This window comes from Littorina saxatilis, linkage group LG2 (genome assembly GCF_037325665.1).
Source record: "Littorina saxatilis isolate snail1 linkage group LG2, US_GU_Lsax_2.0, whole genome shotgun sequence".
NCBI classification, from domain to species: Eukaryota; Metazoa; Mollusca; class Gastropoda; order Littorinimorpha; family Littorinidae; genus Littorina; species Littorina saxatilis.
In genome coordinates this window covers 101,244,616-101,269,615 of record NC_090246.1, presented here as the reverse complement: position 1 = coordinate 101,269,615, position 25,000 = coordinate 101,244,616, and the positions used below count along the sequence as shown (strand labels likewise).

The following is a 25,000-nucleotide window of genomic DNA, read 5'->3' as shown; positions in this document are numbered from 1 at the left end:
ACAGTAAGTCATCCGGTCAGTCAGTCAGATAGTCAGACAATATTTCATCCGGTCAGTCAGTCAGATAGTCAGACAGTAAGTCATCCGGTCACTCAGTCAGATAGTCAGACAGTAAGTCATTCGGTCAGTCAGTCAGATAGTCAGACAGTAAATCATCCGGTCAGTCAGTCAGATAGTCAGACAATATTTCATCCGGTCAGTCAGTCAGATAGTCAGACAGTAAGTCATCTGGTCAGTCAGTCAGATAGTCAGACAGTAAGTCATCCGGTCAGTCAGTCAGATAGTCAGACAGTAAGTCATCCGGTCAGTCAGTCAGATAGTCAGACAGTAAGTCATCCTGTCAGTCAGTCAGACAGTAAGTCATCCAGTCAGTCAGTCAGATAGTCAGGCAGTAAGTCATCCGGTCAGTCAGTCAGATAGTCAGACAGTAAGTCATCCTGTCAGTCAGTCAGATAGTCAGACAGTAAGTCATCCGGTCAGTCAGTCAGATAGTCAGACAGTAAGTCATCCAGTCAGTCAGTCAGCTAGTCAGACAGTAAGTCATCTGGTCAGTCAGTCAGATAGTCAGACAGTAAGTCATCCGGTCAGTCAGTCAGATAGTCAGACAGTAAGTCATCCGCTCACCCAGTCAGATAGTCAGACAGTAAGTCATCCGGTCAGTCAGTCAGCTAGTCAGACAGTAAGTCATCCGGTCAGTCAGTCAGATAGTCAGACAGTAAGTCATCCGGTCAGTCAGTCAGATAGTCAGACAGTAAGTCATCCGGTCAGTCAGTCAGATAGTCAGACAGTAAGTCATCCTGTCAGTCAGTCAGACAGTAAGTCATCCGGTCAGTCAGTCAGATAGTCAGACAGTAAGTCATCCGGTCAGTCAGTCAGATAGTCAGACAGTAAGTCATCCGGTCAGTCAGTCAGATAGTCAGACAGTAAGTCATCCGGTCAGTCAGTCAGATAGTCAGACAGTACGTCATCCGGTCAGTCAGTCAGATAGTCAGACAGTACGTCATCCGGTCAGTCAGTCAGATAGTCAGACAGTAAGTCATCCGGTCAGTCAGTCAGATAGTCAGACAGTAAGTCATCCGGTTAGTCAGTCAGATAGTCAGACAGTAAGTCATCCGGTCCGTCAGTCAGATAGTCAGACAGTACGTCATCCGGTCAGTCAGTCAGATAGTCAGACAGTAAGTCATCCGGTCAGTCAGTCAGATAGTCAGACAGTAAGTCATCCGGTCAGTCAGTCAGCTAGTCAGACAGTACGTCATCCGGTCAGTCAGTCAGATAGTCAGACAGTACGTCATCCGGTCAGTCAGTCAGATAGTCAGACAGTAAGTCATCCGGTCAGTCAGTCAGATAGTCAGACAGTAAGTCATCCGGTCAGTCAGTCAGACAGTAAGTCATCCGGTCAGTCAGTCAGACAGTAAGTCATCCGGTCAGTCAGTCAGATAGTCAGACAGTAAGTCATCCGGTCAGTCAGTCAGACAGTACGTCATCCGGTCAGTCAGTCAGATAGTCAGACAGTAAGTCATCCGGTCAGTCAGTCAGACAGTACGTCAGTCGGTCAGTCAGTCAGATAGTCAGACAGTAAGTCATCCGGTCAGTCGGTCAGTCAGTCAGATAGTCAGACAGTAAGTCATCCGGTCAGTCGGTCAGTCAGTCAGATAGTCAGACAGTAAGTCATCCGCTCAGTCAGTCAGACAGTACGTCATCCGGTCAGTCAGTCAGATAGTCAGACAGTAAGTCATCCGGTCAGTCAGTCAGATAGTCAGACAGTAAGTCATCCAGTCAGTCAGTCAGATAGTCAGGCAGTAAGTCATCCTGTCAGTCAGTCAGATAGTCAGACAGTAAGTCATCCGGTCAGTCAGTCAGATAGTTAGACAGTAAGTCATCCGGTCAGTCAGTCAGATAGTCAGACAGTAAGTCATCCGGTCAGTCAGTCAGATAGTCAGATAGTCAGACAGTAAATCATCCGCTCAGTCGGTCAGATAGTCAGACAGTAAGTCATCCGGTCAGTCAGTCAGCTAGTCAGACCGTTAGTCATCCGGTCAGTCAGTCAGATAGTCAGACAGTAAGTCATCCTGTCAGTCAGTCAGACAGTAAGTCATCCGGTCAGTCAGTCAGATAGTCAGACAGTAAGTCATCCGGTCAGTCAGTCAGATAGTCAGACAGTAAGTCATCCGCTCAGTCAGTCAGATACTCGAGGGCCCCAAAGGGTTTAAAATCGTGATCGTGATTGGCGTTTTTTGACCTTTCTGTGACCGTGATTGCCGAAATTTCCATTTCTGTGATCGTGATGGGACTTTGCCCGTGATCCGTGATGACAAAAAAATCAAGTCTCGTGATCGTGATCGTCATTTGTTTTCGTGATCGTGATGGGCATTATTGCAAAGCATTTTATTTTCAACGTACATTTTTTCACAGCTGTATCACTCTATGATCCTCTATTCGTCAAGGAGCCAATACTGATTGAAGGGAAGCAACAACACATTCAGAAATATGATTTTGACAGCGATTGCTTCCCTTTAAGAGAACCAATCACACAAAAAAAGAGATCCAATCAGAAGGCGAATTGCAAAAGTCTGCCAAACTTCATCCAATGGAAGGGCTTCGTGCTAAAGCCTTTTGAGTGCATTCAGTCAAATTCGAATTCGAAGATCAAAAATGGCGTGCAGCGGTACTGTCATCGAACTGTTATATTTTGTGGATTTAAACTAGACCAAAGCAGGCGGCGAGAATGCCTTCCTTGATAGAAAGGTCAGGCTACGGGTCCATCTTTCCGAAGACGAAATGTCAAGGTATGTTGATCTATTCAGGGCCGGACTAGGTAAGTACTAGGGGTGGGGGGTCCAGGGGGCAAAGCCCCTTGGTGGGGGTCTAGGGGGTGGGGGTCTAGGGGGTGGGTGAACGTTTTTTGATGTTTCTGGAGGGAAAGGAAGCCTCTCCTTGAACGAAAAAGGTAAATTCGACAGCAAGCTGTATAGGCAATGAAGAAGAATTGAGATTGTAAGGACTCATACTTTTCATCACAAAAATCGTTGAAGAAAAATGTCTTTCGAAAGGGGGTGAGAGGTGCGATTTCTCCTCGGATTTCATGATGATCCAGATGCAACCCCCCTCCCTCCGCCCCCCCCCCCCCCAAAAAAAAAGCGTTTGGGAGGTACATGCTTAAGCCAGGGGGGGGGGGGGGTTGCGCAACCCCTGTAACCCCCCCCCCCCCCCTATTCCGGCTCTGTCTTTGTTGCTCTATGACTGTTCTGAATGTAGGCAAAGATCTTGAAATTTGTTCAAGATCTTTGAGTTTGATTGAGATCATTGACATTGTCGACATTGCCACGTCCGGCTGTCACTCGCTCAGTGTGACCTCGACTGGCTCGAGTCTGATCGAGTCTGCGTGTAGCCAAAACCGAAACTAGAAATGTTTTTCATCCCAGCAACGTGGACACGCTTGGCATAGATTCTAATTGTCGCTTCTTTGCATTAAGCTTGGATTTATTTTAGCGCCTGTAAACTTATCAACAATGGGTTAAATTCAGGAACTATGGCGGGGAGACGTGCCAGTTTGGGTCACTTGATCCTCATGTCAAAGTCGATCAAAGTCATGTTCGTTGGGGATTTTGTTATTATAGACTCTACCATCACACATACATGTACTTTAATTTCAATCTACCCAATAGTTTTTGAGAAAATGGGTTTAAAAGATTTAGCTCTGGAAATGTGAAATTGTGCAAGTATTACGTTGATTTTTGTTTTCACGATCACGAACACCAGTGGCAAATCACGGTCACGGTAAAAGTTGCAGGTACAGAAAGCACGTGTCAAAGTAAACACAACCACACAGTAATTCGCTCCTCTGGATCTATTGTTTATTCAACACAAAGTGACAACTGTTGCACTTTTTAATTTTTTTGTTAATTCTCTTTCATTCACACATAGAAATACATATCATGATTTGTAATCAGTAACAAGAATGTTGTTTTCATTGTTTTTTTATCTCGTTCTCTCTCTCTCTCATACAGACACTCACAGGAATATATACTCCAGGGACGGAGCAGTTAAGCCAGAGGGGGGGGGTACAACCTGGGGTCCAGGGGTAGACCTAGTGGGGTACATGGACACTCAATAATTATCCCCGAGTACGCTAGTACTAGGGCTCAGCAGACTTTAATCGTGTGTCTGTCTGTGTGTGTGTCTTTCTCCACTTAACAGCTTATTGCTGGGAAACTACTGGGCGCAGTTCGTTCAAAAGTTGATACACTAACTTGATAATAGGTCCGATTGATCGTATTAAAACTTCATAATGTTACCTTGGACCTAAATGCGAAATAAACCACAAAAACGACTTAGCCGTAGGAGGAATTTACACCGGCGGGGCAACACGCAGCCATTGAGCTGATAGAACAGCCGAACGCGTCACACAGTGACGAGAAATATAGCGTCATAAAAAGCATGCATCTCGTGCGATACGATTTGCCAGGCTTTGCGCGTTGTGTGTTTAAATAATTTGATTTTTTGTGTACTCCATTTTCTACCAAGCGTTGGTTGCTCGGTCGCGACTGCGGTGGTTTAGAGGTCGCGATTTTGTGTTTTGATTCTTATCATATTAATTTGTATTTTTTCTTATGGTTTCCTTTGTTTACATATGTTTCAGTCTTTTACCTTCACTTTACATTAAAGAATTTGGTAAAACTACCTGGGGCGTGATAAATGCAAGAATGCACGAGCCAGGACAGTAAAAGAACTTCGTGGGCCACCAGTTCACCAGTTATGAAGAGGGTCGGCAGTATATTTTTCACTGTGATCAAATAAAAGAGAAAGGCCAGTCACCACGCATATCCTCGGCTCGCATGCAATGTACTTATTTTAGCAAAGGGAATGCCTGTAATTCACACAGAGCAATTACTTGGTCTTAAACGTGCACAAGACAAAAACTTTCATACTGGGGGAGCGAGCCAGTCTGAAGAGTACTCGGGTCCAGCGCGAGCGTTTTTTATTAGTCAACAATTAAACAATAGCTCAACCAACCGATTAATTGGTCAACTACTGAAGCAGATAGTAAGTCGGCGAGTTTGTGAGTGAGTGAGTGAGTGTGTGCTTGAATCAGTGAGTGAGAAAGAAAGTGACTGAAGTATAAGTTTAGGCTGAGGACTCGCAAGTTCACATGTCCATTGCGGGGCGATGCGGGGATGTGGGTCCGTGTGTTCTGCAGGGAACTTGCACTTTCACTCTTCTCTTTAGTCAACAAAAGACAGGACAAAGAAGAGACAAAGAAGAGAAAACATACTTATAAATAAATAAATAGATTTTGTTTAAAGCAAAGACATTAAAACAAGTCCGGTGAAAGAAATGCATCTTTGTTTTTGTGTTTAAATTATCTCTTCTAACTCCCATGAGGAAACTTGTTCTCGATGACAGCGGCCGACAAATTGTCTGACCCAGTTTTTCTTCTGCCAACAAAACCCGGTGTTCATGTCACCACATCTACCCCCCCCCCCCCCTCCCTCATCCCTCCCCCCAAAATCAAAATAGCACCCAATTGGGCTGCCTTTCAAATTCAGTTGAAAGCGACATCTTGATTCCTGAGGGAGGCTTTTTTCCTTTCCAAATTATAACCAGTAATGCCGTGGAAAAAAGAAAACTTCAACGTCAAGATTTAACAAAAGAAGAATTAAACGAAGCAGAAAACGAACGACAAAAAAAAGAAAAGAAAGCACAACAAAGTTAAAAACAAACACACAAAAAACACACCATTGAACCAAAAGTTTTAACAGCAGGGGAAAACGACATTCAAGTTGAACAAGGATAAACGCGCGCACTCACCCGTGTGCCTTTTACATACACACGCACGCGCACGCACAGCTTGGGGCGGGGACGTAGCTCAGTTGGTAGCGCGCTGGCTTTGTAGCCAGTTGGTCGCTATCAGCGTGGGTTCGATCCCCACGTTCGGCGAGAGATTTATTTCTCGGAGTCAACTTTGTGCAGACTCTCTTCGGTGTCCGAACACCCCCGTGTGCACACATGCGCACGAAAAAGATCCCACGTTCACAGCGAAAGTCTCAGGACTTGGAAAACACGAAGACACGCATGCATCATCTCTCGTCTCCGATTATCATGATCGTATTTCGATACTTTGACGAGACAAACCCAATGCTGGTGTGTCGAAGAAGACAGCCACAGCGGGCTTGTTCGAATCAAAGTATCACACCATATCTTCAACGTATTACCAATACCTGTCCCAATATAGACCAGTTGGTCTAAGAGGACGTTAAACCCTAATAGTCACGCACAGCTTCTTTTGTTGACTCTACAGGTCATAATCTATGTACATATATAATGAATTTGCAAAACTAAACAAACTTAGCTACATTTCTTGCTAACAATCCTGAATACATGAACACAATTGCATTAAATTCACTGCCTTTGATTTACATTTCCACATACCTTGGTACGGGACCCTGTGGATTAGAATGTCAACGTTTCCAGACGAAGAAGGGTAACATAACTCTGTATCTGTCTTATTTTCAGCATCTCTTGTTCAAGTACATGACGTCAAAAATGTCTTGTTGTCAGTAAGACGTTCCATTATACCTGTTTATGTTGAGCAGATGTTACAAATGTTAGTAACACTCAGTTGGGGGCATTCCTCAACTGTCTCATAGAGCCATCTGAAATGATTGACTATTTGGTCTTTCTTTCTTTCTTTCTTTCTTTCTCTCTCTCTCTCTCTTACCATGTCTCTCTCTCTCTCTCTCTCTCTCTCTCTCTCTCTCTCTCTCTCTCTCTCTCTCTCTCTCTCTCTCTCTCTCTCTCTCTCTCTCTCTCTCTCTCTCTCTACGAGGAGGAGATGGTTAGGTAAATGAAGGTCAAATGATTGTGCCTGCTTCGATTGTGAAATGCGGATCACGGGGAAACTCCAACAGACTTGCGAATGATGAATGTTACCGCGTCAGAAATATATTGAAGTTTATTGAAGAATTTATTTTTCGTACTTTAGAAATTAAGATTGTTTTGAAAGTTAGTGATGTTTTATTTGGTTTGCATTCTGTAATGGTGAAAAAGGCAACTATGTATAAATTGAACCACATTATCTTAATCGGAAAGATGTGCGTTAGTATATATAAAAAAACAAATTCGATTTTACCGTTGGAAAGTATTTTTAATAGGCAGTTACAGATAAGAAGCATTTTTGTGTGAGTGTTCGAAGAACAAAACGTTAAAAAAAAGTTAGCTTGTTGTACTCGATAACATGTATTTCATTCATTGTATGAGATATTGTTGATTGTTGTTATTTATTTGAATAAAATTGTAAAAAAAAAAAAAAAAAAAAAAAAAAAATTGTACCTGTACATTGGAGTGTCCGTGTAACGGCTGGAACAGTAAATATTCATTAACACAGTTTTAAAATTACCTCATGATCATTTGGCTCTGCTTGTTGCAAAAAACAATATATTTGGTCACAGAGAGAGAGAAAAAAAAAAAAAAAAAAAAAGAAATATATTGAGGCAATTATATTCTGTTATTCTGTTCTTCCCCCTTTACTCAAACGCCATTTTCCTTATTAAATATCAATCAATCAATCAATCAATATGAGACTTATATCGCGCGTATTCCGTGGGTACAGTTCTAAGCGCAGGGATTTTTTTATTTTTAATTTTTATGCAATTTATATCGCGCACATATTCAAGGCGCAGGGATTTATTTATGCCGTGTGAGATGGAATTTTGTTACACAATACATCACGCATTCACATCGGCCAGCAGATCGCAGCCATTTCGGCGCATATCCTACTTTTCACGGCCTATTATTCCAAGTCACACGGGTATTTTGGTGGACATTTTTATCTATGCCTGGAAATTTTGCCAGGAAAGACCCTTTTGTCAATCGTGGGATCTTTAACGTGCACACCCCAATGTAGTGTACCCGAAGGGACCTCGGTTTTTCATCTCATCCGAAAGACTAGCTCTTGAACCCACCACCTAGGTTAGGAAAGGGGGGAGAAAATTGCTAACGCCCTGACCCAGGGTCGAACTCGCAACCTCTCGCTTCCGAGCGCAAGTGCGTTACCACTCGGCCACCCAGTCCAAGTAATAAAGATGTACGTGGACACAAAAACCTCGCCCCCAACCCCACCCGCCAAAAAACGAAAATAGAAAAACACACAACAGCAGAATAGATTAACATACAAAATGAACCGCGTGCAGCCTGTCGAGAAACAAAGCGACCGTTCAGACCCTCAAGAAAATATAATGGCCGCCCGAATTTCCACAGCTTGTTTCTGACTCGACGCTTAACATTTCTGTCTCGATGTTATAAAGACTTGGAATTATGTCATGCTCATTGGCCTAAAATGTTGATGTCATCATGAAACTGCAGATTCAGATTTGCCCTAGGCCAGCCTCAAACGATGCCAATTGCCCTTCTTTATCCTGACCCCATCGTTAGGCTGATGGAGATTCCCGATCCAGACTCTTGAAGACTGATTCAAGTTGGAAAGGTTACGTACTCACTGCGGTTTGTCTTCAAAATAGTTAGAAATGCTGAAGGCTGAATGCCAGGCTGTTAAAGAACGTCCGCTGGAAACCGTTAGGCTGCACAAGCGTGCCTCAGCCGTTGAGTGTGTGTGTGTGTGTGTGTGTGTGTGTGTGTGTGTGTGTGTGTATGTGTGTGCGTGTGTGTGTGTGTGTATGTGTGTGTGTCTGTGTGTGTCTGTGTGTCTGTGTGTGTCTGTGTGTTAGTGTGTGTGTGTGTGTATGTATGTGGGTGTGTGTGTGTGTGTGTGTGTGTGTGTGTGTGTGTGTCTGTGTGTTAGTGTGTGTGTGTGTGTATGTATGTGGGTGTGTGTGTGTGTGTGTGTGTGTGTGTGTGTGTGTGCGTGCGTGTGTGTGTGTGTTTGTGTGTGTTTGTTGGGGAGGGAAGCCGATGGAGTGGGGATGATTGGGTGGATGGTGGATGGGGATGGGATGTGGAGGCAGGGGGGGGGGGGTAGTAAGGGTGTTTGGGTTTGTTTGGTGGGTTTTTTTTTACCCAGCAACACTCGTCCTGCTAGATCGTAAGGAGTCGAGCCTAGCTGTTTGTGTTGGGTATTATTCGTTCCTCATTGTCAATTGACCACAGTTCAAGTCACTCATCTTGCAAAGCTCATCAGAATATTATCTATTTGGGCAACACATTTCAAGAAAATCCCTTGATGCTTACGATCGTATGATATATATCCCAGCCTATTCTTGGACTCTGTGACACAGCATAACACTCCAGGAGTTTGGAGGATTGATAAGAAAATTATACAACACGTGCACCCGTTATTTTATCCCTGTCAAGCGAGGATGTTAACATGATGATGAAGAACAAAATGAGAATCTGATATCCTGGTGGGGAGACGAAGTCGGTTTGGGGAACAGGGTGTATATATGCAGAAGGGAGAGAATAGATAACAGGCCAAAATAGATGAACATGAACGCACTGAAATAATAAAAAAAATGACGTAGAACGTTGATCATGGAGATCAACCCAGAGGTACGTTCGTTGTTGGTTGTTCGCGGGGCCCATTTAATTTTGTTTACTCTCACAGCCCAAGAGGGTTGAAGATGGCTGTAAACGTTACAACAGGACGCTTGCTCCGACAACATGTCAGACGATACAGCCAGTGATCGATGCGATCTTCTGCTTGCCTGGTGTATCGTGACCATGAGATGTCCAGAAGAAAAGCTTTGAACGAGCGTTAGGCAAACACTAATCGTATCTTGCTGACCCTCTCGCAGCCCCAGGAGTGATGCATGAGTTTACTTGTACTTTTCAACATAACTTCAATTGAAACTGTTATGTCTGAGTGCGTCTGAAGTTTAAGATGGAGATGAAAGAAGCGTTTGCAGTAAACGACGTGATCAATTTTGTTTACCGACGGGCAAGTTGGAGATTGAATGATAAAAACGGGTGTTGTATCTCCCCTGGTAGGGATACAAGAAACAGAGGGGTTTTCTGACACGGAAATGTCCTGTTTCTGCTGTTAATTACTTTAGTGCTTCAATCAAACTCCATCAACATTGTTCAAATTGAAAAATCAAGAACTCTAACACATATTTATCCTGCATACGTGAGAGAGACACCCGTGAGATAATAATCGTTCAAATCACACGTGTGTATATCATGTAAATGAGGTCATGTCAAGCAAGTCTGGCAGGGACCTGTTTTTTTCCACTGCTTATGATGCCAAAGTCACCGAGACAAACGTCATTATAGAAACAAAAATTGCGCTCGCTAATTACCCTCGATGAATCTTTAGAACTAACACGTCACGCCACACTTTCAGAGTGACGTTTCTTTGCTTTGACGTAATAGATTGCACGAGGCTTTAGAAGAGATCGAGGTTCCAAAACAAGCGTCTTCAATTTAGTTGCCTCGACTGCAGGACATTTTCAGTAAAATACACGTAAGTACAGTATGTAGGATAAACAGAATACTACATGGCTTGCTGTTTCGTACCAGATTTACACTTGTTGCTTTTTTCAAATAGTGAACAGCTCGCTTTCGCTCGCAGTTCAATATTTAAAAAAAACAACTCGTGTAAATCTGGTACAACACAGCAAGCCATGTAGTATTCTCTATATATATGGATAAGCAGATTTAAGTTTATCTTTAAGTAGGGTTCCATGGATTTGGGGCCATTTTTCAAAACACGTTTTGTGGTTAGCCAAGTACACTCCTTTGTTCTCAACAGAGCAAAAACGGAAAACTTGTGCTGAAGGTTCGCATACACTTCAACCTCTCAACAGAATCTGTGTCAGGGAAAAGAGAGAATATTTGCCAATAGATGCAGTCTGAATGGGCCAGTAAAGAGTCTCCTAGGAAAGATAGACAAAGCAAGAATAAATCCCTGACCATTTAGCCTCACCCGGAGGGATTATGGTACGCACTGGCGGTCAATCCCAAACAGCAGCAAAGGGGGGATTACACTGCAGTCCTGCAGCAAACCCTAACATTGGGAGGGGGTGTGCTACTTACTCTAGACGCAGCAAACCCTAACGTAAAACCTTATCCCCGGAATGACCAGAGGATTACGTGCTCCAGATTTCTGCCTGCCTCACGAACTGGTTTCACACCTGACAATCAAGACCTTCAATTGGCCGCGGCAAACGTGACTCAACGCTTGCTTCCATCAGCTCACAGTGTGACTTTGGACAATGGCCACACATGACCAGAACTCAGAGCTCTCTCAGAATGAAGAAGAAGCACGGCGTGGATGACTCAGATTCCCCCCCCCCCCCCGCTGGTCCGAAAAAGACCAGAAAAGGAGACCACGCTTTTGGTCTGCACTGATGGTCTTAGATGGAGTTGGTTAAACAAATAACATTTCTTCTTTTTTTCTTGCTAGCTCGCATCGGTATTCCCAAACCTAGAAATGACCGAAAAAAATACGTGTTCCCCAGTCTGTGTCTTCTGCGCGGAACTCATCAATAATTGTAAGCTTCGCTCATAGTCCAGGCATCTTAGCCACTTTAGTGAAGGGAACGTTGAAGTGACAATGACTAGGTTTAAAATGTCCCTTATCAGAAAGTTCAACCTCAGTCCTTTGATGTTTATTAAACACATTTTCATATAAAGTTGGCGCTTCATACGGAAAAATGGCTTTGAAATTGACCCAAATCCTTCTTTGGGCTCTGTAAATGTCGTTTGGGGGTATGGTTGTAAAATGGTATCTACTGGTCACCCCAATGTATAAACTGAAAACTCTTTCTGCACCAGAACACGCAGAAAGGATTGTATCTGCCTGATGTCTGATGCTTTTCAAAATCCCCAACCACTAACACCTTCAAAACGGACTTTAACTGACACTGTTGTTTTTCCCTATATAATCCTTACTATTTTTCCGAGACGTCGTCGTGTTGTGTATTTAGCTTGCCACAACCTCATACATGGTCCTAAAAGTTAAAGTTGAAGAAAATACTAAAGATAAATGAAAAAGCTGACGCAGTGTCATTCGCACCGTGAATCCCCCCATGGGAACATACTAAAGTCTGGTTCCAAATAGGCTCAATTTCCTTCTATTTCTTTGTATTTCTGCCTCGTAGGGGTAGGGGTGTTCAAACCAAAGGCACCTTTAAACCAAAATTCAAATCACACATCTTACAATACTAAGACACTCAGCAGTAAAAGGGTGTCTGCTGGTAAAAAATTCCAAACAATCCTAAAAGTACTTCACTACTAAAAGTGCTTTTAAAAAGAGCCGTTATTTTTCCCTCTATATTCAGTATTGTGTTTTCTGCGAACATGTAGTCTATTTAGATGGTTGTCGTGTGCACTTGAGTTGCTAAAGCGTTTTCAGTTGGGCATATGTCGAAAAGCAAAGAATTAGCCCTTTGAAAACCATCAGAACTGTCACACAAAAATAACATTTACCTACCTCACCAACTGACCAAACATAGGGCTTTTCCTTATGTATTATGTATTGTCGTGTTTTTTGTAGCATACTTGTGAAAACAGCCACCACTGTTGTAAATGATACTTTAAAGAGCATTATTTCATTTTTACAGTTGAAGGACAACCTGGACTGCCGTATATTACAGCTGTTTTACAATCAGCCAAAATTTTCTTTACAAACGTATGTTAAGAACAACTCCCACAGTGAAATTGAAGGAAAACAAAGTGAAAATCCGCCTGCCATAGAGGAGCTAAAGAATCAACAATAAACGACTGCATGGATAGCTTGATGCACGAATGCATTGCGGACATGTTTGTCTCCAACCAAGAGAAAGTTCCAAAAAATCCCTTTTGTGCTTCTTATTATACAGTGACGTCAAAGACAGCCTTTTCTGCTGTTCATACATTCAGGGGTTATGGTTACACTAAACGACGTAGTTGTAGCCATACTGCCATCCAGATTTATTTTTTCCTTGCGAGCAGTCACAGGGTGTTTGTGCTGTCTGCCAACCGTTAGATGACCCCGCCCAAGTCTGTTAAGGGACCGTTTGACCGTTATAGAACGCGTCTTTTTGATTTTTTGGCACAGTTGGAAACGGTTGATTTTTATCCCTACCATTGTTTCCAAACATTATATAGGAATGTTTTGTGAACAACGGATAATAGCCGCTACTCGCATGTGTAGCAAAAGTGAGCGTACATACTCACCCTGGTCGTACAGCCGTTGTCCGTTGCCCGTCTTTATCTGTCTGTACTGAACATTACCTTTGGATATTTCTCCAACGCTATGAAGTGAAGAAACACCAAATGTTGCAAAATGTTGTATGACCCCAAGAGCTCAAAAAAGATACTTGAGAACCTTGACCTTACCATAAGGTCAAGGTCACAGGGAGAATTAATGTGGTCTAAAAACTGCAAAATTTCACATTGTGCCAGTTTTCTGGAAAACAAATTAAAAACAGCGGGCTTAGTTTTGTATGGTATACAAGAAAAAGAAAGCCTTATCTTCTGATACCATTTTGGTTGACCTCGCTTCAATGTCAAGGTCAGAGGAGCCCTTCAAAGTTGAATTGTAGACATATTTTGATGTGAGCTTGCCCCTTTAACTTTACTATGGACGATATCTCTTACAAACTTAAACACTGAGTGGGGCGTTTGTTAGAATTTCATAGTGAGCCACATCTGGTCACATATCGTTAGGGTCAAGGTCACATTGACCCCTATGAAAAATGTGACCAAGCCGGGTAAAGAAATCCATGTGTCTTGGTAAAAAATCTTAACAAAGCAAAGCCCATGCGACTCTCATGCTTGACCTTTGTCTTAAAGTGACCTTGACCTTCAGGTGACCTTGAAGGTGAAGGTCTAACAACTGAAGCTGGCAAGGACATTGTACACTATTAGAACTGTTTTACAGATTTTTCCTACCAAATTACACATGACCTTTGGCCAAGGTCAAGATCATCAAAGGTCACACATCACAAGGCTATCAATTCAAGACATAGGAAGCATAAACATACTTATTGGCACTTTCTACAAAGAGACATTGTCACTTTTAGTGATTCAATTGCCCGTTTCAGTCACATTTCATGAGGGGCAAAGTGACCTTGACCTTGATGATATGTGACTAAATGTGGCTCAATATCAGTATATAACATGTGCCCCACACAATTATGAAGTTTGAAAGATTTTTTTCATAGTTCAGGGTCAAGGTCACTTCAAAACATGTATACAATTCAACTTTGAAGGACTCCTGTGACCTTGACATTGAAGCGAGGTCAACCAAAATGGTATCAGAAGATAAGGCTTTCTTTTTCTTGTATACCATACAAAACTAAGCCCGCTGTTTTTAATTTGTTTTCCAGAAAACTGGCACAATGTGAAATTTTGCAGTTTTTAGACCACATTCATTCTCCCTGTGACCTTGACCTTAAGGTAAGGTCAAGGTTCTCAAGTATCTTTTTTGAGCTCTTGGGGTCATACAACATTTTGCAACATTTGGTGTTTCTTCACTTCATAGCGTTGGAGAAATATCCAAAGGTAATGTTCAGTACAGACAGATAAAGACGGGCAACGGACAACGGCTGGACGACCAGGGTGAGTATGTACGCTCACTTTTGCTACACATGCGAGTAGCGGCTATTATCCGTTGTTCACAAAACATTCCTATATAATGTTTGGAAACAATGGTAGGGATAAAAATCAACCGTTTCCAACTGTGCCAAAAAATCAAAAAGACGCGTTCTATAACGGTCAAACGGTCCCTTAACAGACTTGGGCGGGGTCATCTAACGGTTGGCAGACAGCACAAACACCCTGTGACTGCTCGCAAGGAAAAAATAAATCTGGATGGCAGTATGGCTACAACTACGTCGTTTAGTGTAACCATAACCCCTGAATGTATGAACAGCAGAAAAGGCTGTCTTTGACGTCACTGTATAATAAGAAGCACAAAAGGGATTTTTTGGAACTTTCTCTTGGTTGGAGACAAACATGTCCGCAATGCATTCGTGCATCAAGCTATCCATGCAGTCGTTTATTGTTGATTCTTTAGCTCCTCTATGGCAGGGGGATTTTCAATTTGTTTTCCTTCAATTTCACTATGGGAGTTGTTCTTAACATACGTTTGTTAAGAAAATTTTGGTTGATTGTAAAACAGCTGTAATATACGGCAGTCCAGGTTGTCCTTCAACTGTAAAAATGAAATAATGCTCTTTAAAGTATCATTTACAACAGTGGTGGCTGTTTTCACAAGTATGCTACAAAAAACACGACAATACATAATACATAAGGAAAAGCCCTATGTTTGGTCAGTTGGTGAGATAGGTAAATGTTATTTTTGTGTGACAGTTCTGATGGTTTTCAAAGGGCTAATTCTTTGCTTTTCGACATATGCCCAACTGAAAACGCTTTAGCAACTCAAGTGCACACGACAACCATCTAAATAGACTACATGTTCGCAGAAAACACAATACTGAATATAGAGGGAAAAATAACGGCTCTTTTTAAAAGCACTTTTAGTAGTGAAGTACTTTTAGGATTGTTTGGAATTTTTTACCAGCAGACACCCTTTTACTGCTGAGTGTCTTAGTATTGTAAGATGTGTGATTTGAATTTTGGTTTAAAGGTGCCTTTGGTTTGAACACCCCTACCCCTACGAGGCAGAAATACAAAGAAATAGAAGGAAATTGAGCCTATTTGGAACCAGACTTTAGTATGTTCCCATGGGGGGATTCACGGTGCGAATGACACTGCGTCAGCTTTTTCATTTATCTTTAGTATTTTCTTCAACTTTAACTTTTAGGACCATGTATGAGGTTGTGGCAAGCTAAATACACAACACGACGACGTCTCGGAAAAATAGTAAGGATTATATAGGGAAAAACAACAGTGTCAGTTAAAGTCCGTTTTGAAGGTGTTAGTGGTTGGGGATTTTGAAAAGCATCAGACATCAGGCAAATACAATCCTTTCTGCGTGTTCTGGTGCAGAAAGAGTTTTCAGTTTATACATTGGGGTGACCAGTAGATACCATTTTACAACCATACCCCCAAACGACATTTACAGAGCCCAAAGAAGGATTTGGGTCAATTTCAAAGCCATTTTTCCGTATGAAGCGCCAACTTTATATGAAAATGTGTTTAATAAACATCAAAGGACTGAGGTTGAACTTTCTGATAAGGGACATTTTAAACCTAGTCATTGTCACTTCAACGTTGTTCTCTAATATGCCTGGACTATCAGCGATGTTCTAGGGGAAGACGTGCAGTTTCTGTCTGACCCAGGATTTGCACGTGCTTGAGCATTGCGGTCAGTGCTGTAATGACCTAGATGTTACATCTTGTCAATGCGAGGTGCAGCTCTCTACAACCTCTGTGTTTATCCCTTCGAGTACAGCTACAACTCCCAATGAATGCTATTAAAACACTTGCTGATAAAATAGTGCAGTTCTGTTCTCCCTCTGTGTTTATCCATTCGAGTACAGCTACAACTAACAATGAACGCTATTAAAACACTTGCTGATGAAATAGTGCAGTTCTGTGTGTATCCCTCAAGTACAGCTACAATCTGTAAACGCTACTAAAACATTTGCTGATGAAATGACGTGCTGTTTAACTTAACACTGCGACCTGAACGTCAGGTTATAACGATCGGATGAGAGAGCTTTGTATCGCTACATCTTGGCCTTTATGTATTGTTTTTACACTTTAGCTAATCGATCTAACGTATTGAATAAAAACACGTTTTGGAAACGAATACTATTTCTTATTTTACTTTGTTCGTTAAAACAATCACGACTTGATTTAAGACGTCCTTTTCTGGATTCAGATTGTAATAACTTTGGGGTCATCTTAGATTATTTTCAAGAATACTTCTAGACTGAAAGCATGTCATTTTCATTATTTCGGTCATCTAACGTCAATGGGCACTGAGGCGTCGTGTTCTACTAACCTTCTTTTAAACTTTGGCACAGATTATAGCCTGCTTGAATTGGAAATGAACCATTTCCTTCAACTATAGTTAGGCTGTGTTTACGTCACGCTCTGAAAACCCTGGGCGACCGCGGAAGTGTTCAGAAATCTGGTGCTCACGTTAGCAAACAGGCTGGACAAAGGCACCACTTTCAGCCCTATCCTCTTTCAACACTCCGCGAAAAGTAAACGTTTTCAAACGGTTAAAAGCCCTCACGCCCGGCGCTGTAAAAATGTTTTCCTTAAGTCCCCTGGATCGTCCCTTTCACGGAGGCAATCGACCTCGTATAGATTCGCAGCCAGTATAATGCAACCCTTGACCAGCCCGTAATAAAGCAAACAGACGTCGCGGCCAAAAAAAGCGACGTTTCGCAAACTGATTCAATAAGTTGAGCAGCACGCTTTGAAGGGCCAGCCAGCAGGAGAAGCATTGATGGAGTGTCCCTTTTCCACCACTTTGGGTCCCGCAGAACGGTACTTGATTGCAGTGGGAAGTGAGAGAGATTTGAATCGGGCTGTTCTGCTCCAAGATCATCTTGCCATTCTGCCAGAAATGGCCGTAGGATGGGGGAGGCGGGGCGTTCTTGGGGGGTGGAGAGGTATGTGTGTAAACGGTTGAGTATGTGAGGGCGTGTGAGAGAGAGGAGTGCTGAATACAAAATTGGATGTAGATTGTAAGGGGGCAGTGACGGGTGAACTGTTTAAAACGGAAATGATATTGCACCTCCCCCATAATACATCAATAGTACATAATTATCCCCTGACGCCCGACCCCCCCAGGGCCGGACCAAGTTCGTTTGAGAGGGGTGTGTGTGTTCCAACTGAAGGCAGGGGTCAGGGACCGCCGAGGCCCCGGTGGGGTGCAGGGGTTATGCCTCGCTGGGGGGTCTGGGGGGCAAAGCCTCCCAGAAGCCGAGAAAATTTTGCATTTGTGAGGTCATTTTTTGGTCTTTCCTTGCAACTGGGAATCAAAATTACACATTTTCAACAGTAACAAAATACTTCAGATATTCATTTACCATAGTGGTTCAGTGGAATAATCCCAAAGACATATATGCCTAGTAAATAAGTCTGACAGGACTCTTTACTTTGAATACTTAAATTCAAGCAAACAAGCAATGATTACAACATCTGGAATACAAAGGAGAAGTGGTATGAGAGATGTTGTATGGTGAACAATGACACTATACTTCAAAGGGGCGAGCACTCAATGGTATCACAGTGTGCAGTACAGTCCCTTTCCGAAACATCGGTTCCCCGATAGCGCAGATAATACCTTGTTGCAATCGGTTCTCTGATACCATTAATACTAGTAATAGTGTAGCGTGTGACTTGACTTGTGGCCTATGATGATGGACTTATAACGGGGAGGGCAGGCCGTTGTCGACTTGATGTTGTTCATAATTTGAAATAGTTTTAGAAGACCAAATAAACTAAAGGAGTTGGGGGAAGAGCTTGAAAAGTCCACATATTTTTTTTCTCTGAGAGGTACATCTGATGGCCTGGGGGGGGGGGGGTTCCGGAACCCAGGAAAACCCCCCCCCCCAGATCCGGCCCTGCCCCCCCCCCCCCACCCCCTCTCTCATTGACAAACTTTTAAGTTTCCGTATGGCTGTCATAATCCCTCCTCCTCCTCCTCCTCCTCCTCCTCACATCTCCTACGCCCTTTCCATTCGCGCAGGTATGGATTTGTCAGACTGGAAATGGGATCCTTTTTTGTCTTTGGACACACACCCACACCCACACACACGCACACACACGCACGCGCGCGCACACATACACACACACACACTCTCTTGATATATGATGTGATTCCTCTCTTGATATATGATCGGTGTGAGTGTGTGAGTGTGTTTGTGTGCGTGTGAGTGTGCGTGTGTGTGTGCGTGTGTGTGTGTGTGTATGTGTGTGTGTGTGTATGCGTGCGCGCGCATGCGTACTCGCCCATCCGTGTGTGTGCGTGTGTATGTGTGTGTGCGCGCGCGTTCGTGTGTGTGTGTGTGTGTGTGTGTATGTGTGCGCGCGCGTGCGTGTGTGTGCGTGTGTGTGGGTGTGGGTGTGTGTTTGTGGGTGTGTGTGTGTGTGTGTGTGCGCGCGCGTTCGTGTGTGTGCGTGTGTGTGTCTGTGGGTGGGTGTGTGTGTGTGGGGGTGTGTGTGTGTGTGTTAATGTGTGGGTGTGTGTGTGTGTGTGTGTGTTAATGTGTGGGGTGTGTGTGTGTGTGTGTGTTCATGAAGTAACTATCTGACGTGGCCAGCTCTTCACAGATCCCCTCAAAACGGTTTTTTTTATTTCTGAAGCGCATTGCTTCGTCGTTAGAACTTTTTCTAACCTTTTGTTTTCTTTTATCTACATGCATGAAATCAAAAATCCGTTTAATTTGTAAAAGAGGAGAATCTGAAAGGCTGTCAGCACGAGGAAAGCGGGTGCAAATGGCAGAGAGGGTCTGTGGGGATCAAACGAAAAGATTGCTTGCAGTTTGCTGTCAAAGCAAACAGCCTTGCACAAGTACGTATCTTTTCCTTGTTTTGTCTCAGAGCGGTTTGCTTTCAAACAAACATCTAGGCAGAGGCATCTTCTGTGTCTGTCTGTCTGTCAGTCTGTCTGTCTGTCTTTTTCTCTCTGTGTCACGTCTTTCTCTTTCTTTTTCTCTCCCTTTTTCTCTGTCTCTCTGTCTCTCTGTCTCTCTCTCTCTCTGTCTCTCTCTCTCTCTCTCTCTCTCTCTCTCTCTCTCTCTCTCTCCCTCCCATATATCTCCTCTCTGTCTCCCACCCTCATCTCCTCTTCTTCTATATGTTGCTGTCTTTGTCTCTGTCTCTGCCTCTCTCTTGTCTGTCTCTGTCTCTGGTCTCTCTCTCTCTCTCTCTCTCTCTCGCCCCCCCCTCTCTCTCTCTCTCTCTCTCTCTCTCTCCCCCCCCCTCTCTCTCTCTCTCTCTCTCAATTCCCTCTCGATCCCTGCCTGTGTCATATTTGCGGAAGGAAAGGTCACCTCGAGAAATGATGTCCCTCTTGACTCTTACTGCTCTTCGTGACCTTCTGCAACAGCTGCTGGTGTCTGGGGTAATCAACTGGTCCTTCCTAATAACGTCTTTGGGGCGGGGGGGGGGGGTTAATGGGCGCCCCCCCCCCAAAAAAAAAAAATTTACGAAAAAATCTTGGGCAATTCCTGAAAATACCAGGATGACTGCGAGGCTTGCTGCTGATTATGGGCGGGAATGTAGCTCAGTCGGTAGCGCGCTGGATTTGTATCCAGTTGGCCGCTGTCAGCGTGAGTTCGTCCCCACGTTCGGCGAGAGATTTATTTCTCAAGTCGACTTTGTGTGCAGACTCTCCTCGGTGTCCGAACACCCCCGTGTGTACACGCAAGCACAAGACCAAGTGCGCACGAAAAAGATCCTGTAATCCATGTCAGAGTTCAGTGGGTTATAGAAACACGAAAATACCCAGCATGCTTCCTCCGAAAACGGCGTATGGCTGCCTGAATGGCAGGGTAACAAACGGTCATTCACGTAAAATTCCACTTGTGCAAAAAAAACGAGTGTACGTGGGAGTTTCAGCCCACAAACGCAGAAGAAGAAGAAGAAGCTGCTGATTTTTTTTTTTTTCGTTTTCATATTTTTCTTGTAACGAATTTTACATTTAGTCAAGTTTTGACTAAATGTTTTAACATAGAGGGGGAATCGAGACGAGGGTCGTGGTGTGTGTGTGTCTGTCTCTGTGTGTGTGTGTGTGTGTGTGTGTGTGTGTGTGTGTGTGTGTGTGTGTGTGTGTGTGTGTGTCTGTGTCTGTGTGTGTCTGTGTCTGTGTGTGTGTCTGTGTGTGTGTGTAGAGCGATTCAGAGTAAACTACTAGACCGATCTTTATGAAATTTACATGAGAGTTCCTGGGTATGATATCCCCAGACGGTTTTTTCATTTTTTCGATGTCTTTGATGACGTCATATCCGGCTTTTTGTAAAAGTTGAGGCGGCACTGTCACACCCTCATTTTTCAATCAAATTGATTGAAATTTTTGTAAAGCAACCTTCGACGAAAGCCGGACTTCGGTATTGCATTTCAGCTTGGTGGCTTAAAAAATTATTGATGACTTTGGTCATTAAAAATCTGAAAATTGTAATAAATGTTTTTTATATAAAACGATCCAAATTTACGTTCATCGTATTTTACATCATTTCCTGATTCCAAAAACATATAAATATGTTATATTTGGATTAAAACCAAACTCTGAAAATTAAAAATATAAAAATTATGATCAAAATTAAATTTCCGAAATCGATTTAAAAACTATTTCATCTTATTCCTGGTCGGTTCCTGATTCCAAAAACATATCGATATGATATGTTTGGATTAAAAACACGCTCAGAAAGTTAAAACGAAGAGAGGTACAGAAAAGCGTGCTATGCAGCACAGCGAAACCACTACCGCGCTAAACAGGCTTGTCAGTTTCACTCCGTTTTGCACAAGCGGCGGACTACGGTCATTGTGATAAAATGCAGTGCGTTCAGTTTCATTCTGTGAGTTCCACAGCTTGACTAAATGTAGTAATTTCGCCTTACGCGACTTGTTTTCTTTTCTTTCGTCCTTGTCGAAATCGAAGAGGTAGGGGGGAGGGGGGGGGGGGGGGGGAACGTTTGAACTCTGCAAAGTGATTGATTGGCATTGCACTTTACTTCTTGGCATAACAGTGAGGAAAAGTGTGTGTTTTTTATAATGGATCCCATATGCAGGCCATCTGCTCCGCGTGTGCTCGGCTCATTTATTGTTTGAATGCAGGGATTATTTTAGTTATTAACCTTCCTCACTCGTGCATCCTTCAACCGATTTCCCTTTTGTCTTTTAGAATTATTGTTTTGGGAGTGTGTTTTTCTGCACCACATTCCACATTCCACATTCATTCATTCATGCATCCATTAGCTGACTCGTTCATTCATTTAATAAACGACGTAAAAGAATTGGGTGGATTTCCTTTTTTATATTTAGTCAAGTTTTGACTAAATATTTTAACGTAGAGGGGGGAATCGAGACGAGGGTCGTGGTGTATGTGTGTGTGTGTGTGTGTGTGTGTGTGTGTGTGTGTGTGTGTGTCTGTGTGTGTGTGTAGAGCGATTCAGACCAAACTACTGGACCGATCTTTATGAAATTTGACATGAGAGTTCCTGGGTATGAAATCCCCGAACGTTTTTTTCATTTTTTTTATAAATGTCTTTGATGACGTCATATCCGGCTTTTCGTGAAAGTTGAGGCGGCACTGTCACGCCCTCATTTTTCAACCAAATTGGTTGAAATTTTGGTCAAGTAATCTTTGACGAAGCCCGGGGTTCGGTATTGCATTTCAGCTTGGTGGCTTAAAAATTAATTAATGACTTTGGTCATTAAAAATCGGAAAATTGTAAAAAAAAATAAAAATTTATAAAACGATCCAAATTTACGTTTATCTTATTCTCCATCATTTGCTGATTCCAAAAACATATAAATATGTTATATTCGGATTAAAAACAAGCTCTGAAAATTAAATATATAAAAATTATTATCAAAATTAAATTGTCCAAATCAATTTAAAAACACTTTCATCTTATTCCTTGTCGGTTCCTGATTCCAAAAACATATAGATATGATATGTTTGGATTAAAAACACGCTCAGAAAGTTAAAACAAAGAGAGGTACAGAAAAGCGTGCTATCCTTCTTAGCGCAACTACTACCCCGCTCTTCTTGTCAATTTCACTGCCTTTGCCATGAGCGGTGGCCTGACGATGCTACGAGTAAAATGGCATTGCGTTCAGTTTCATTCTGTGAGTTCGACAGCTACTTGACTAAATATTGTATTTTCGCCTTACGCGACTTGTTTAGTCTTTCGTCGAGACATTGATTCATTCATGCCCTAATTTTTCTGAACTTTAGAGGCCAAATTTCGGTCGTTGCTTTCTTTCCTGAATAATTTAACTTTGCTGCCAGACGGTTGCTAGACGACCAAAGGCAGTATTATACTCTACCAGTAAACCAAGATAAATCACTTGAACCCTTACAAGGGTGTGGAATATATTTTCTCCCAACGTGTGTAAATGAGGGTGCACGAGAAACTTCTTGTACACCGTATTCTTTGTGTTAAAGGGTCCACGTGAGGCTTACGTTATCCAGAATACTTTCATCCGTTCTTAGCCTTTTGACCTTTTTTATATCAATATCATTGTATCGTATATGGAGTGTATGGATGTGTGAGTGTTTTCACACCAGGACAAACAACAATGGTTTTTATGCTTCATGGCGGATTACAATTCTGGTTCTTCTTCTTCTTGTTTAGAAGCCACACGATGTTAAAAAGCGTCTTAGAGATGTAGGAGGATTGGACACAAAAACAAATGATAAAGGATGTGGAAAAAGATAGCAGCCAGTGTTTAATAACCCTTGGATGTTCAACTGTGTTAGCACCCTTGGAACACAAAGACACCGGGAATCACCGACGGTCACACACGCAAGCGCGCGCACGCATGCATACACTGACACGCAAACTAACACATACCCACGCGCTTCGAAAGTTACGCGCACACGATTAGGATAGGGTTGTTTCCGAGAAGATCGTCGTTGCATTTGTCTGTAGATAAACACTGCTATGGAATGTATCATTGGTACTAGCTACAGCAGAAACTTCCTCTTGACCTCCAAAAATTTGCAAACTAAATCAGGTCATGAAAGTCAGGGAGGCTTATTTTCGAGGCAGATTAAGAGACCTTATCACCAGAATATCTGGAAAATGTGGATGTTAGAAAAAGGGACGGGGGAGGGGGCTTAAATTGGGGGGGGGGGTAAAACAGGTGGTGTTGAAAGAAAGGTTCTACTCTACCTCCCTACCTTTGGAGCAGACGAAGGAAGGAGGTGGAGACGAAGACCACAGGGTGAAAAGGTATTTCGGTCTTCGCAAGATTTGATAAGCTTTCCGTGGGTTCATTATTTACATGAAGCACTCAAACATGAATCTAGTTTGATTAGTTAGTCTTAGCTCACAGGAATGAGGATAAATAGTGGAAGAGATGGTGTTAATAGTGACAGAAAGGGGAGGTGCTGTTGGGTGGAAGGCTTGCTTAAACAACCGTGATACCCTTGAGTCCGTCCCGAATGCGTATCACGTTTTTAGTTTGCATGAAGTATCTCATTGATCCGTTTGTGTTGTGCTAAAAGCGACCAGGTTACCAGGGTACTACGTACTGTTTTTTCGTCCACATCTCTCAAAGCTTTCACCCTGATAGCCCTGAAGAAAGATCCAGGTGGTAAATCAGCAAATTGAATGAAAGTGGATTCTTTTTTGAGGTGCTTCTAGCCCCAGAAAGGAACTCCCCGTCCTAGGGTGCAAATGAATTTGTTCGCTTGTCGCCGGTCTTTCTGGCAGGGGTGTTCTTCACAGGGAGCTTCCTGCTGTTTTAGTAATTTGAGACAATGGTAATTTTCTAGCAAACTGCAGACATCTTTGAAAGGTCGGTGAATTGGCTGGACATTTTATCGAAGGTGGTCCCCTTTTTTTGTAATGAGTGTTAGTGTTAGCTGCATTTGATCGTTTTTCCTGGCTGGTTTCGCAGATATGTGATTGAAGATTTGCATGACCGAACCCAGAAACCGATGGAGGCACAGAGAGACTGAAACTGAAACTGAAACTGAACTTTATAACCAAAGGATAGAGGTTTTAGGCAAAGCCTAATCTTACAACCTGTCCCTTATACAAACACTTAATACAGACGCACATAATATAGATAGTAAAATTGACAAGGTTATTGTTACTTACAGACGTACATAATGTAAATAGGAATAAGAAAAGGGTTATGGTTTTGTATACACATTCAAAAATGGAAAAAACAATATAGTTGGGAAATTGCAGCATAGTTGCAATAATGCATTGCATATAAACATCCAAAACAACTAATAACAAAAGGGAGACAACAAATGTGGGGAGGAATTGTCCCAATCATTCGCATGTATATCATTATCAATACATACACATAAAGAACAAATCAAAATACAAACATAACTTGACTAAATGTAAAAAGCACTAAAATATCAGACATGAAAAGTGTTCTATTTACCCATTAAGCGGGAATGAAACTGGCGCCTAAACGTTTTCACAGAAGAGGCATTTCGGAGGGGTAG

General features: G+C 42.6%; 1 protein-coding gene across 1 annotated transcript in view; it reads left to right on the top strand.

Moving 5' to 3' along the window:
* Positions 1-25,000, top strand: part of LOC138960362 (tachykinin-like peptides receptor 99D) — a 313,550-nt gene that overhangs the window by 263,509 nt on the left and 25,041 nt on the right. The window lies entirely within an intron of this gene.